Source organism: Lagenorhynchus albirostris, chromosome 6 (assembly GCF_949774975.1).
Source record: "Lagenorhynchus albirostris chromosome 6, mLagAlb1.1, whole genome shotgun sequence".
Classification (NCBI taxonomy): domain Eukaryota; kingdom Metazoa; phylum Chordata; class Mammalia; order Artiodactyla; family Delphinidae; genus Lagenorhynchus; species Lagenorhynchus albirostris.
In genome coordinates this window covers 44373632-44386073 of record NC_083100.1, presented here as the reverse complement: position 1 = coordinate 44386073, position 12442 = coordinate 44373632, and the positions used below count along the sequence as shown (strand labels likewise).

General features: G+C 35.9%; 1 protein-coding gene across 7 annotated transcripts in view; it reads left to right on the top strand.

Moving 5' to 3' along the window:
• The window catches only part of PMS1 (PMS1 homolog 1, mismatch repair system component), a 97892-nt gene that overhangs the window by 50990 nt on the left and 34460 nt on the right, over positions 1-12442 (top strand). The gene's annotated exons all lie outside the window — the stretch shown is intronic.

The following is a 12442-nucleotide window of genomic DNA, read 5'->3' as shown; positions in this document are numbered from 1 at the left end:
AAACATTTCTGATGTAGATAAGATTTGATTAGCAATTGGAAATAATCTTTCTTGCTTTAAAGACTACAAAGAGTATCTATAATCTCCCTTTGAAAATTATGCAGAGGTTAACTTATGTTTTCAAATTTTTGCTTAGTTTTTTTGACTGAACCATACCTTCTTTACATGATTCAAAATCCAAAAAGTATGAAAAGGTAGAGTGAAAAAATTAATCTCATCTTTGTCTCTCATATGCCTAGCTCCTATAAGCCCCCCTCCCATAGGTAAAGTCACTAATTTCTTTATAACCGTAGGAAAAAATAATTATGCATACCATATTCCAAAACATGAATATAAAATAAACATTTAAAAAGAGTAAAGTAAGCATAAAAGATTTTATATTTATTTTTTTAAGGGGGGAGGGAGGGGTCTTTTTTAATTTTTTTTTTTTTTTTTTTTTTTTTGGCCGTGCCATGTGGCTTGCGGGATCTTAGTTCCCCAACCAGGGGTTGAACTCAGCCCCCACACCTCCACCCCACTCAGTGAAAGCACTGAGTCCTAATCACTGGACCACCAAGGAATTCCCATGTAAGAGACTTTAAATATTGAACTCTTCTAAATAAATTTTACCGGTTTTAAACTCTAGGGCTGCTTAGTAAGAATCAAATCATATTAATGCTTATTATGTTAATAGAATGTGATATTCTTTTTTTTGTTTTTTTTGTTTTTGCGGTACGTGGGCCTCTCACTGTTGTGGCCTCTCCCGTTGCGGAGCACAGGCTCCGGATGCGCAGGCTCAGCGGCCATGGCTCAGAGGCCTAGCTGCTCCGCGGCATGTGGGATCTTTCCGGACCGGGGCATGAACCCGTGTCCCCTGTATCGGCAGGCAGACTCTCAACCACTGTGCCACCAGGGAAGCCCATGATGTTCTTTTAACAATAGTATTTGGTATTGTGATGGAATAATCCATAATTTTATACTAAACTCAAAACATTCAGCAATAAAGTTTCTATAAGCTTCTATAGCTAATGTTGTTATCATACTGCCAGTATGGAAAGAGATTGCCTTTTCTTATACTGTGTTTGTGCCTCTGCCCTTTTCTGAACCATTCAGTACAAATACATGTCCAGGAGTAGATAGCAGTAGATACAGATCTATTATTGTAAGACCTTGGAAGTAGTTAAAACTTCTGATTTTTAAGAAATTGAAACATGAAGTTCTTAGTACATGTCTGCAAATAATTTGCGTGAAAAGTTTGGTTGCACTGTATGCCAATATGTATACTTTGATTTCATATTCTAGGAGTTGCCTTTGCTCAGGCAGTCTTATTAGCATTATAGTTTTTAGTTAATTGTTTATTATCTATGTGTAACCTCCTTTTTCCCATTATCACAAGTTGCCTTCACAGTTGAGGTTTACTAATTAAATACTGAATATTCTCATCTAACTTCAAATAGTATATGTCAATGAAGTAGGAAGAGTGGCAAGATATATTTGGCTAACTTCAATCAATTACATGGCTTGCATGTAATAATATATTTTTTATTGAGGTGTTTTCTCGCTGTCATCATCTTGACTAGAGTCAGATTCTTACTTGGCACATCCAGATGCTGCAACTTTGTGTGACCTAGATAGAAAACATGGGGGTATGTGTGTGTATTTTTAGCACACATTAAGCTTTCAGCCTAAGGGCAAAATATATGAAAAACTTCAGGAAGTGAAAAGAAGATCTCTGTTTTAGAAAATAATACAGGATTGATGAAATGGTGGGGAAAGCAAACTAAAAACTACTTGCTGTAAAAACTGTAGCACTTAAAAATTCAGTACTTTCTATATCCTTAATTTTTAATTACTATACTTAATTGTTTAGTTCTTTAATAATGGGTCCTTTTTTGAAAATGAATCTTAATTGCCTAAGTAATAGTGAAGATTTAATTTATTGGCAGACCTCTTTATTATTTATTGTTAGCCTAACTATAACTACTTAGAAAATGCTTCTAAATCAGCCCCCTGATCTGATGCAATAATTGCCCAGTGTGAAATAATGCTCTAGAACTGCTAGTAGTATTTACATTAAAAAAAAAAAACAATTCACATTCAGTGGTTCTCGTGTTTCACAGCTTGTTTAGAGCCCATTTCCTCAAGTGATCTTTCTGCAGTTCTGTATACTAGCTTTTCAATAGGTCAGGCAGTGCAATAGCATGTTTGCATTAATCAGCAGCTAAGGTTCCTATCTGAGGCATCACTCTAATACAAACTAAAACACACAAGATGACGTTTCCACTAGAAAAATCACAGGTTTTATAGCTGTATTAAGTGCAGGAATTTTAAAACATTAGTTTGCTTGAAATACTTTCATGACTACTCATTTTAAATACATTTTATACATATGTATGAGTCAGAGAGCTAGCTGGCTAGCTTTAAGGAGATAAACTTTTTGTGAATAAGTTTTTATTGCTCAACTACTCCTTGTTAAAAATAACTTGTGATATAAAGTATGAAGCAGATGACACTTAATTTATATACAGTTCAAGATTATTCAGAACCTTAACCTGCTTCTCTTATTTTGAGTATTTTTCCTTAAATCACCAGCTACTGGCTGGCTTAAAATAACAACCATCATAGCAGAAGCCAGCACCTTTTTGTCTTTTTACACTCACACACATACAAACACAAACACGTGCAGAGGAAATGGAAAGATTACAGTCTGACAAAAATAAACAGAGAAAATAAACAGAGTTACCACTTTACCCAGCTATTTCACTCCTAGGTATATACACAAGAAAAATAAAAATATATTTCACACAAAAAGATGTACGTGAATGTTTATAGCAGCATCGTTCGTAATAGGCAAAAAGTGGAAATAACCCACACGTCCGTCATAAGAGGCAATGATACTTCAAATGTATATCCATATAGGGGAATATTATTTAGCCATTAAAAAAGGAATGAGTTCCTGACAAAAGTCCGGGACCAGCCAGTTTCACAGGTGCATTTTAACAAACATTTAAAGAATTAACACCTGTCCTTCTCAGACTGTTGAAGAAGGAATGCTTGTGAACTCATTCTACAAGACCAGCATCACCCTGATACCAAAACCAGACAAAGGCAGTGGAAAAAAAATTACAAGTCAATATCACTGATGAACGCAGATGCAAAAATCCTCAACAAAATATTAGCAAGCCAAAATCAGTAATACATTAAAAGGATCATACACCATGATCAGATACAATTTATTTCAGGGATGCAAGAATGATTCAGTATCCACACATCAATCAGTGTGATATACCACATTAACAGATTGAAGAATAAAAATCATAGGATCATCTCAGTAGGTGCAGGAAAAGCTTTTCACAAAATTCAACATCTGTTATGATGTTAAAACTGTCAACAAAGTAGGTATAGAGGGAATGTACCTCACCTTAATAAAGGCCATATATCACAATCCCACAGCTCACATCATACTCAAAGGTGAAAAACTGAAAGCTTTCCCTCTGAGATCAAGAGCAGGAAAAGGTTGCCCACTCTCACCACTTTTATTCAACATAGTATTAGAAGTCCTAGTCCCAGCAGTTAGATAAGAAAAAGAAGTAAAAGGAATCCACATTGGAAAGGAAGAAGTAAAACTTTCACTGTTTGCATATGATATGATACTATGTATAGAAAATCCTAAGGATGCCACCAGAAAACTATTAAAACTAATAAATGAATTTGGTAAAATTCCAGGATACAAAATTAATATACATAAATCTGTTGCATTTCTATACATTAACAATGAACTATCAGAAAGAGAAATTAAGATAACAACCCCATTTACAATTGCATCAAAAAGAATAAAATGCCCAGAAATAAATCTAACCAAGGAGGTAAGAAACCTGTACTCAGAAAACTATAAGATATTGATGAAAGAAATTGAAAATGACACAACAAATGGAAAGATAAAACATGCTTATGGATTGGAAGAATTAATACTGTTAAAATGACCATACTTCCCAAGGCAGTTTATGAATTCAGTGCATTGCCGTCAAAATACCAATGGCTTTTTTCACAGAACTAGAAGAAATAATTCTAAAATATGTATGGAAACACAGAAGACCCAAAATGACGAAAACAATCTTAAGAAAGAAGAACAAAGCTGGAGTTATCGTGCTCCCCAATTTCAAGCTATCCTACAAAGCTACAGTAGTCAAAACAATATGATATTGGCACAAAGCTGGAATTATCATGCTCCCTGATTTCAAGCTATATGACAAAGCTACAGCAATCAAAACAATATGATAGGGACTTCCCTGGTGGTGCACTGGCTAAGAATCTGCCTGCCAATGCAGGGGACACAGGTTCGAGCCCTGGCCCAGGAAGATCCCACATGCTGCGGAGCAACTAAGCCTGTGTGCCACAACTACTGAGCCTGTGAGCCACAGCTACTGAGCCCACGTGCCACAACTACTGAAGCATGCACGCCTAGAGCCCGTGCTCCACAACAACAGAAGCTGCCACAATGAAAAGCTCGTGTGCTGCAACAAAGAGTAGCCCCCGCTCACCACAACTAGAGAAAGCCCACATGCAGCAACGAAGACCCAATGCAGCCAAAAATAAATAAAACATAAAAGTTATAAAAAAAAAACTATGATATTGGCACAAAACCAGACACAAAGATCAATGGAAGAGAATAGAGAGCCCAGAAGTGAACCCTCATGTATATGGTCAATTAATCTACGATAAAGGAGGCAAGAATACACAATGGGAAAAAGACAACCTCTTCAACATATAATGTTGGGAAAACTGGACAGCTACATGCAAAAGAACCAAACTGAACTACTTTTTCACACAATTTACAGAAGTAAATTCAAAATGGATGAAAGACTTACATGTAAGACCTGAAACTGTAAAACTCTTAGAAGAAAACATAAGCAGTACACTCATTGGTCTTGGCAATATTTTTTTGGATCTCTCTCCTCAGGCAAGGAAACAAAAGCAAAGATAAACTAATGGGACTACACTAAAAAGCTTTTGCACAATGATAGAAACTGTCAACAAAATGAAAAGGCTGCCTATTTAATGAACAAAGATGTTTGTCAACAATATATATGATAAGGGGTTAATATCCAAAAAGTACAAAGAACTCAACATAATAAACAAATAAACTGATTTAAAACTGGGCAGAGGATAGCACAGGGAGATCTGCTTGGTGCTTTGTGACCACCTAGAAGGGTGGGATGGGGAGGGTGGGAGGGAGATGCAAGAGGGAGGGAATTTGGGGATATATGTTTACATATAGCTGATTCACTTCGTTATACAGCAGAAACTAATACAACATTGTAAAGCAACTATACTCCAATAAAGATGTTAACAAAAAAAGGCAGAGGACCTGAGTAGACATTTTTCCAAAGAAAACATATAGATGGCCAACAGGCACCTGAAAAGATGCTCAATATCACTAATCATCAGGGAAATGCAAACCAAAACCACAGTGAGATATCACCTCACACCTGTCAGAATAGCTATTATCAAAAAGCAACAAATAACAGGTGTTATTTGAGAGGGTGTGGAGAAAAGGGAACCCTCCTGCACTGTTGGTGGGAATATAAATTGGTGCAGCCACTAAGGAAAACAGCATGGAGGTTCCTCACAAAATTAAAAATAGGACTACCACACGATTCAGCTATTCCACTTCTGGGTATTTTTCCAGAGAAAACAAAAATACTAATTTGACAAAATATATCCACCCCTATGTTCATTGCAGCACTGTTTACAATAGTCAAGATATGGAATGGGGCTTCCCTGGTGGCACAGTGGTTGAGAGTCTGCCTGCCGATGCAGGGGACATGGGTTCATGCCCCGGTCTGGGAAGATCCCACATGCCGCGGAGTGGCTGGGCCCGTGAGCCATGGCCGCTGAGCCTGTGCATCCGGAGCCTGTGCTCCGCAATGGGAGAGGCCACAACGGTGAGAGGCCCGCGTACTGCAAAAAAAAAAAAAAAAAAAAAGATATGGAAGCAGCCTAAATGTCCATTGACAGATGAATGGATAAAGAAGATGTGGTACGTATATACAATGGAATACTACTGACCCATAAGAAAAGAATGAAATCTTGCCATTTGCAACAACATGGATGGACCTCGAGGGTATTACGCTGAGTGAAATAAGTTAGAGAAACAGAAATACTGTATGATTTCATTTATATGTAGAGTCTAAAAACCAAAACAAATGAGCAAGCATAACAAACCGAAAGACTCATGGAGAACCAACAGGTGTTTACCAGAGGGAAGTTGGTGGTGGGATGAAAGTAAAAACAAAAAATAGTAACTATGTGAGGTAATGAATGCTTATTAGCTTGATTGTGGTGATCACTGCACAATATGCAATGTTATATGAAACAATAAGATTGTACGTCTTAAATATATACAGTTTTTGTCAATTATACCTCAAAGCTGAAAAAAAGATTTTAAAAAAGAAATTATTGCTCATTATCAACCAAATATTTCCATGTCCTTAATTATCCTATTGATACCAATACTGCATTCTAATTCAGCCAGCTTTTAATTTCCTAGAGGGCAAGGATTCTGACCATTTTTTTCCTTGTATGTCTACGTAACCCATTGCTCTTTTCTCTGTGATGGGACCTCGGTACTTCGATGTGTATAGGCATGTTGAGTGGACTAGTGCTTTTGGAATCTTTCAGGAAGGCTGTATTTATATAAATAGATTTATGTTTGCAGTGCAGCTCCCAGTACAAAAAGAATTAAATGTTATGTGACATACAGAAGTGTAGGTTATATAGCTGTTAATAGGACATTAAGATTTCTTTATTTGATAAGTATCACTTTGGAATTTTGCACATAAATATGTGGAGATTGAGCCTTTGATTAAAGTTTGAGTGCCCAAACTCTGAAATCACTTGAAATCACATGTTTTAACCTGAAATCACTTGAGCATAGCTTTTTTGCCTTTAAAATTTCTAGTATGGACGATGAAGATAAAAGGAACTCTGCACATTTTTACATATGAAACCAGTCAACCCAGCTAATCAGTGACTATTCCAGATGCCAATGAAATGAAGCACACTAATGACTTAATGTGATTCTTACCTAAACACATAGTGTTTAATGGTCAGAATTCAGAGACATTGCATAAAAATTATATCGAAGCTGAAATTGTTCAGAAGTGTTAAAAAAGCAGTGACTCAAAATTCACTTGAAAAAGATAAACAGAACTAGGAAGCAGTGTCATTCAAAATGATCTTCTTTCAAAGAGCCTTGCTGCTGTCAGTATTATTTGTAACTTTTTGGTAGGAATCATTTTATCAGTATCTGTTTATAGAAATTGGAAAGAACCTCAGTCACCTATTTCTATCCTCCATCTAGAAGGGAGAGAATATTGGAAGTTCCTGTGACCTGAGCTGAGTTAGAATCATCATTAGTGGAGTATATAGCTGGTGGCTTTCTACATCCATCTCATTTTAAAACATGTAAATAATATTCGTTATGTGACAGACACTAAATTTCTGAGTTGAACAGCATAAAAGTCCCTCATCTGGAGACTCTATCATCTCATGCAAGTTAACACTCAGTTACAGAATTTGTTAGCTCCTATTTTTTCTTTAGATCATATAATATTAATTATGCTAGCTTCTTCCCTTACTATAAACTCAAAACTAAATTCATATATTTTATGTTTTACCCTTTCGTGTAAATTAAATTGTATCATTACTGTAAGATACACCTGAGACAGTCTGTAAAGTCTTTAGCATTGTGTAGCTAAATAAAACTGGATTTTAAAAAAAGAATGAAGTACTGATACAGCATGGATAAAACTTGACAAAGTTATGCTATAAGTGAACAAGCCACTCACTATGTATCGTATGATTCCATTTATATGAAATACCCAAAGTAGGGAAATTTATAGAGACAGTAGATTAGTGATTGCATAAGGTGAAGGTGCAGGGACATGGGGAATGACTGCTAATGGGTACAGGGTTTCTTTTTGCAATGATAAAATTGTTTTAAAAAATTAAACTGGGGATTTAGTTGCACAGCTCTGTAAATGTACTAAAAACCATTGAATTGTATACTTGTATACTTAAATTGTATCATGTGTCAGTTCTATCAGAATAAAACTATTATTTTAAAGAAAAGAAGGAAAAGCAAAGTTGTTTTGGATTTCCTAAAGGAATAGACAAAGACTATAATTTCTAACCCATGTAGTGGTGTGAGAACCAGCAGTCTTAATATTTAAAAATAAAGAGCTAGTTTTCAAGTCCACTAGGGTTACTTTTCTCTAGAAAAATGTATTCATTTGCTCACTCCTTCAACAAATCGTTTACTGGGCCCTTCTGAGTACTTGATGCTGTTATTGGTACCAAGGATTCAATCACATTCCTGATTCTTCTCCTTTTCTTCCTCTCCCTGTGCACTGAGTCACAAAATCACATCAAGTCTGTTTCATATCCTTTAGTCTATCTCTGTTTTCTTTTACTCTTAGCAGTGTGCTTGGTTCTGTTACCCAGTCCAGTGATTCTCAGCCACAGTGTTAATATTAGTAAGATACCAAAGTTTGCAAATGTTTTACCTTTAAAAAAATAAGATAAATAATCCTGTAAATGTCACTTTTACTGACTTGCGTTCCGTTGTATTTTTGTGAGTAGAAGAGAAAGCAATAGTGTTATAGCTAGTGTGCCAGGAAAAACACACAATCATCAGTGTCTATGAGACTATTTTGCGAATGTGAACCTCATCCATTTTATGTGTCCTCAGTAAAAGTTGAGAATCTCTGAGTTGGATTATTACAGTCACATTTTTTAATCCATATTGCTTTAGTTTCAATTCTCACTAAATCATTCTTGCCAAAGATCTCTTTCTTTTTTTTTATTGAAATATATTTAACATAAAACATTGTGTAAATTTAAGGTATATAACATGTTGACTTGATACTGTATTATTGAATATAATATGATTGCCATTGTAGCAATAATTGCACCTCTATAACATTAACTAATTTTTCTTTTTACTGGTTGGAATAATTAGGTTCTAGTCTCTCAGCAAATTTGGTGATTGTAATACAATATTATTATCTATATTCACTGTACTGTGCATTATATCTCTAGGATTTATTTACTACTCATTGCAAGTCTGTACTCTTAAATAACATCTGTCCTATCCCCCCAACCCTTATGCCCTGGTAACTACCAATTTTACTCTGTTTCTGTGAGTTTTTCCTTAGATTCTACATATGAGTGATGTCATACAGTGTTTGTCTTTGTCTCACTTACCTCACTTAACAGAAGGTCCTCAAGGTCAAAAGATCTAACATCCATATCTGATCATGGCATTTTCCCAATTAGATTTGTCCATTGATTCTGCATTGCGTATAAGAGAAACTATAAACTTCTTTGCATGATATGCTAGGTCATTCATGATCTTGTTCCTGTCTATCTGTCTGTCCAGCTTCATCTCCAGCAAGGCATATTCTCTATGCTTCCATACCTTTGCATGTGCTCTTCTACCTGTCAGGAATGCCCTTCCCATAATTTGTGGGTGGCAGACTCCTTTCAAGTCTCACCGCACATGCAGTTGCTCTATGGAGTAGACTTAGGTTTCTTCTACAGTGTTCCCACTGTGTTTTGTATTAGCGGTTTTCATAATGCATTATAATTATTTTAATACCTTACTTTCCTTTGGTATTTTTAGCTCCTTGAAAGCTGGGACCTTGTCCTTCTATCTTTGTATTCCCAGCTTTTAGCATGGAATCTGGTACAAAGTAGATGTTCAATAAAATATTTGCTGAATAAATTTAGAAGTTTCTCCAAAAATTTTAATTTAGCCAGAGCATTTATATATTATAATATGTGCTGAAATAAAGATTAAAAATACTTATGTGGGGCTTCCCTGGTGACGCAGTGGTTGAGAGTCTGCCTGCCGATGCAGGGGACATGGGTTCGTGCCCCGGTCCGGGAAGGCCCCACATGCTGCAGAGCGGCTAGGCCCGTGATCCGTGGCCGCTGGGCCTGCGCGTCCAGAGCCTGTGCTCCACAACGGGAGAGGCCACAACAGTGAGAGGCCCGCGTACCGCAAAAAAAAAAAAACTTATGTGACATCCCATGTTTCCTGGAGCAGTTCCAATTTTAAATAACGTATTGGCCTTTAAGTGGAAATGTAGTTACCAAAACATAATATTTTTAGAAATATACACATTGAACCTATACCTTAATTTTTTAATTGTTTACAATTTACTTTTCTATTTGATTTCATGTACTTTAGGTCCTTTTTTCTAATTGAGATCACTTTCAAAGCAATAGACAGTGAAAAGTTGGCATCTAGGACAGAACAGTACCTAAATTCTAGATCTGTCATTTTGCTGGGACTAATTACTACACATCTGTATTTATATGAATATTAATAAATAAAAATTATCAGAAATTTAGAAATCCTTAGGTATAAGGATCTGCATAATACCGTTAAGGTTGGTACTGACAAGCTGCACTCTCAAAAATATTCTGACTTCAGGATGCTATAAGAGTAGCTCCCAGTCTTTTTTGGATTTCTGTTATTCTGGTGTGGTTTCTTTGATTTGGAGACCCCGATTTTTCTCCTTGCCCTCTTCTAAAGGTAAATTATTTATTTAACTTTAAATGAATTTTTAAAATAATTTTGTTTTGAGAGTGTATTAATACCCTCAAACAACTGGAGATTTCATAACATATCACATACTCATACATGAAAATGCGTTTGTCAGAGACACTATTTGAGAATTCCCAATTAGGGTCTGAAGTTGGCTGTAACTTATTACTGTCCTTGACTAGAGAGGAGAGAGATGTTAGCAAAGTAAAAATTTGGAACCAGAAAGGTTAGGGTATGAATCATGATTCCATGATCTAATATCTCTGTTTCTTTGGGTAAATCATTCTGAGCCTCAGTTTCCTCATCTGGAAAATGAGATAATAATACCTGCCTGAAATGGTTGTGAAAATTAATGGTTTCTAGGATAGTAGTGCCTAGTAAGTAAGTTCTTCATAAATTGTAACTCCTGCTTGATTAGTATTAATAAAACCCTGGGAATAGGTAAAAGGTTTTCCTGTTACACTAAATATTGGGCAATTTTTCTTCTTGAGCAGTTGTTACACTATCTGTTTTCCCCAGCAGGTTGGTCTTTGAGATTCTAAAAACAAAAGTGGCTTACAGATGATACATATCAAGAAGCAGAGTCAGTGACTATTGTCATCTTGTCCAGAAGAGAACAGCACTTCGCTGCTATCCCCTGACATGCCAGTTAGAGAACAACATGAATTCATTTACTTCCCCTTTCATTTTATTATACATAATATTGTTAGTACTTCTTCCTGCCTACATAGGTTCCTGGTCATGTTAAGGAATTTGTTTGGCTAGGATCCTTTGATCTAGCCAGAGTGTCTCTCTTTCTTTTAAACCTCTCTACAATCAAATATTTAAATCAGTGTCTTTTTACTTGGAACAAATAACCTTTCTACATTACAAAAAAAAAGAGGGAGAGAGAAAGAGAGAACAAAGGAGAACTTTCTCAACTTCCTTCCATTGATTCTACAAACCTACTTGTTTGTATACCCATTCTTCCCTCACTGCTTTTTGTTCAAGTGTGTCATCAAGGCTTGCCTTGATCCACCTGCCTCCAGTTATTGCTGTTTGCTTTCACTTTACAGCCAAACTTCCTAAAAGAGCTGTCTCTTTCATATGTTCCCCCTATAGTCACTGTCTAGTAAGTAAAATTTGGTTTCGTTTACTCTGCTTCCTGAGAACTGCTCTCATCCTCCTGATTGCTAAATCCTGTGGCCACATCTCTTTTTTTACCTTGGTCTCTCAACACTGGTCACACATAACTACTTCTTTCTTCTTAAAAAAACTTCCTTGTTCTATGCACCATACTGTCCTGTGACTCTTCTTGCCTCTGTGGCCAATCCTTTTCAGTCTCCTCTTCTTCCTCTGTCTGCCTCTTGAATGTTGATGTTTTCTGCTAAGCCCTTTACACATTTTCTTTAGGATTTAGGGGGTTCTAAGTGAATATTTGTTGAATGAATGATATGTGTCTGTATTGGTGGTTTCTCAAGAGATTTGACTATAATTGGACCTCATTAACTGAAAAAAATTCAGTATGTGGTACCTGATCATACACTTCACAGCCAAACTTTGGTGCAGTCTCTCTGGACTATGCTTCTCTTAAACTACCCTACTGGATGCTTGCAGTGAAAAAAATCCAAGCTCATTATTCAGCTTTTATGTCTGTAAGGTTCAGTTAGCTTTTTTAAAGTTTTCTGTGTATAAAAGGTAATTATAAAGGTAATTTAAAAAGCATGCATTATCCTAAATTTTTATAACAGTTTGACTATTTACAGAAATCTTATAGCATAGGTGTCTGTCTTCAATAAAACAGTAATACTTTACTTGGAGTAGCGATTTAATTTAAATATACTCTGAAGTATATACTCTGAAGTTTAG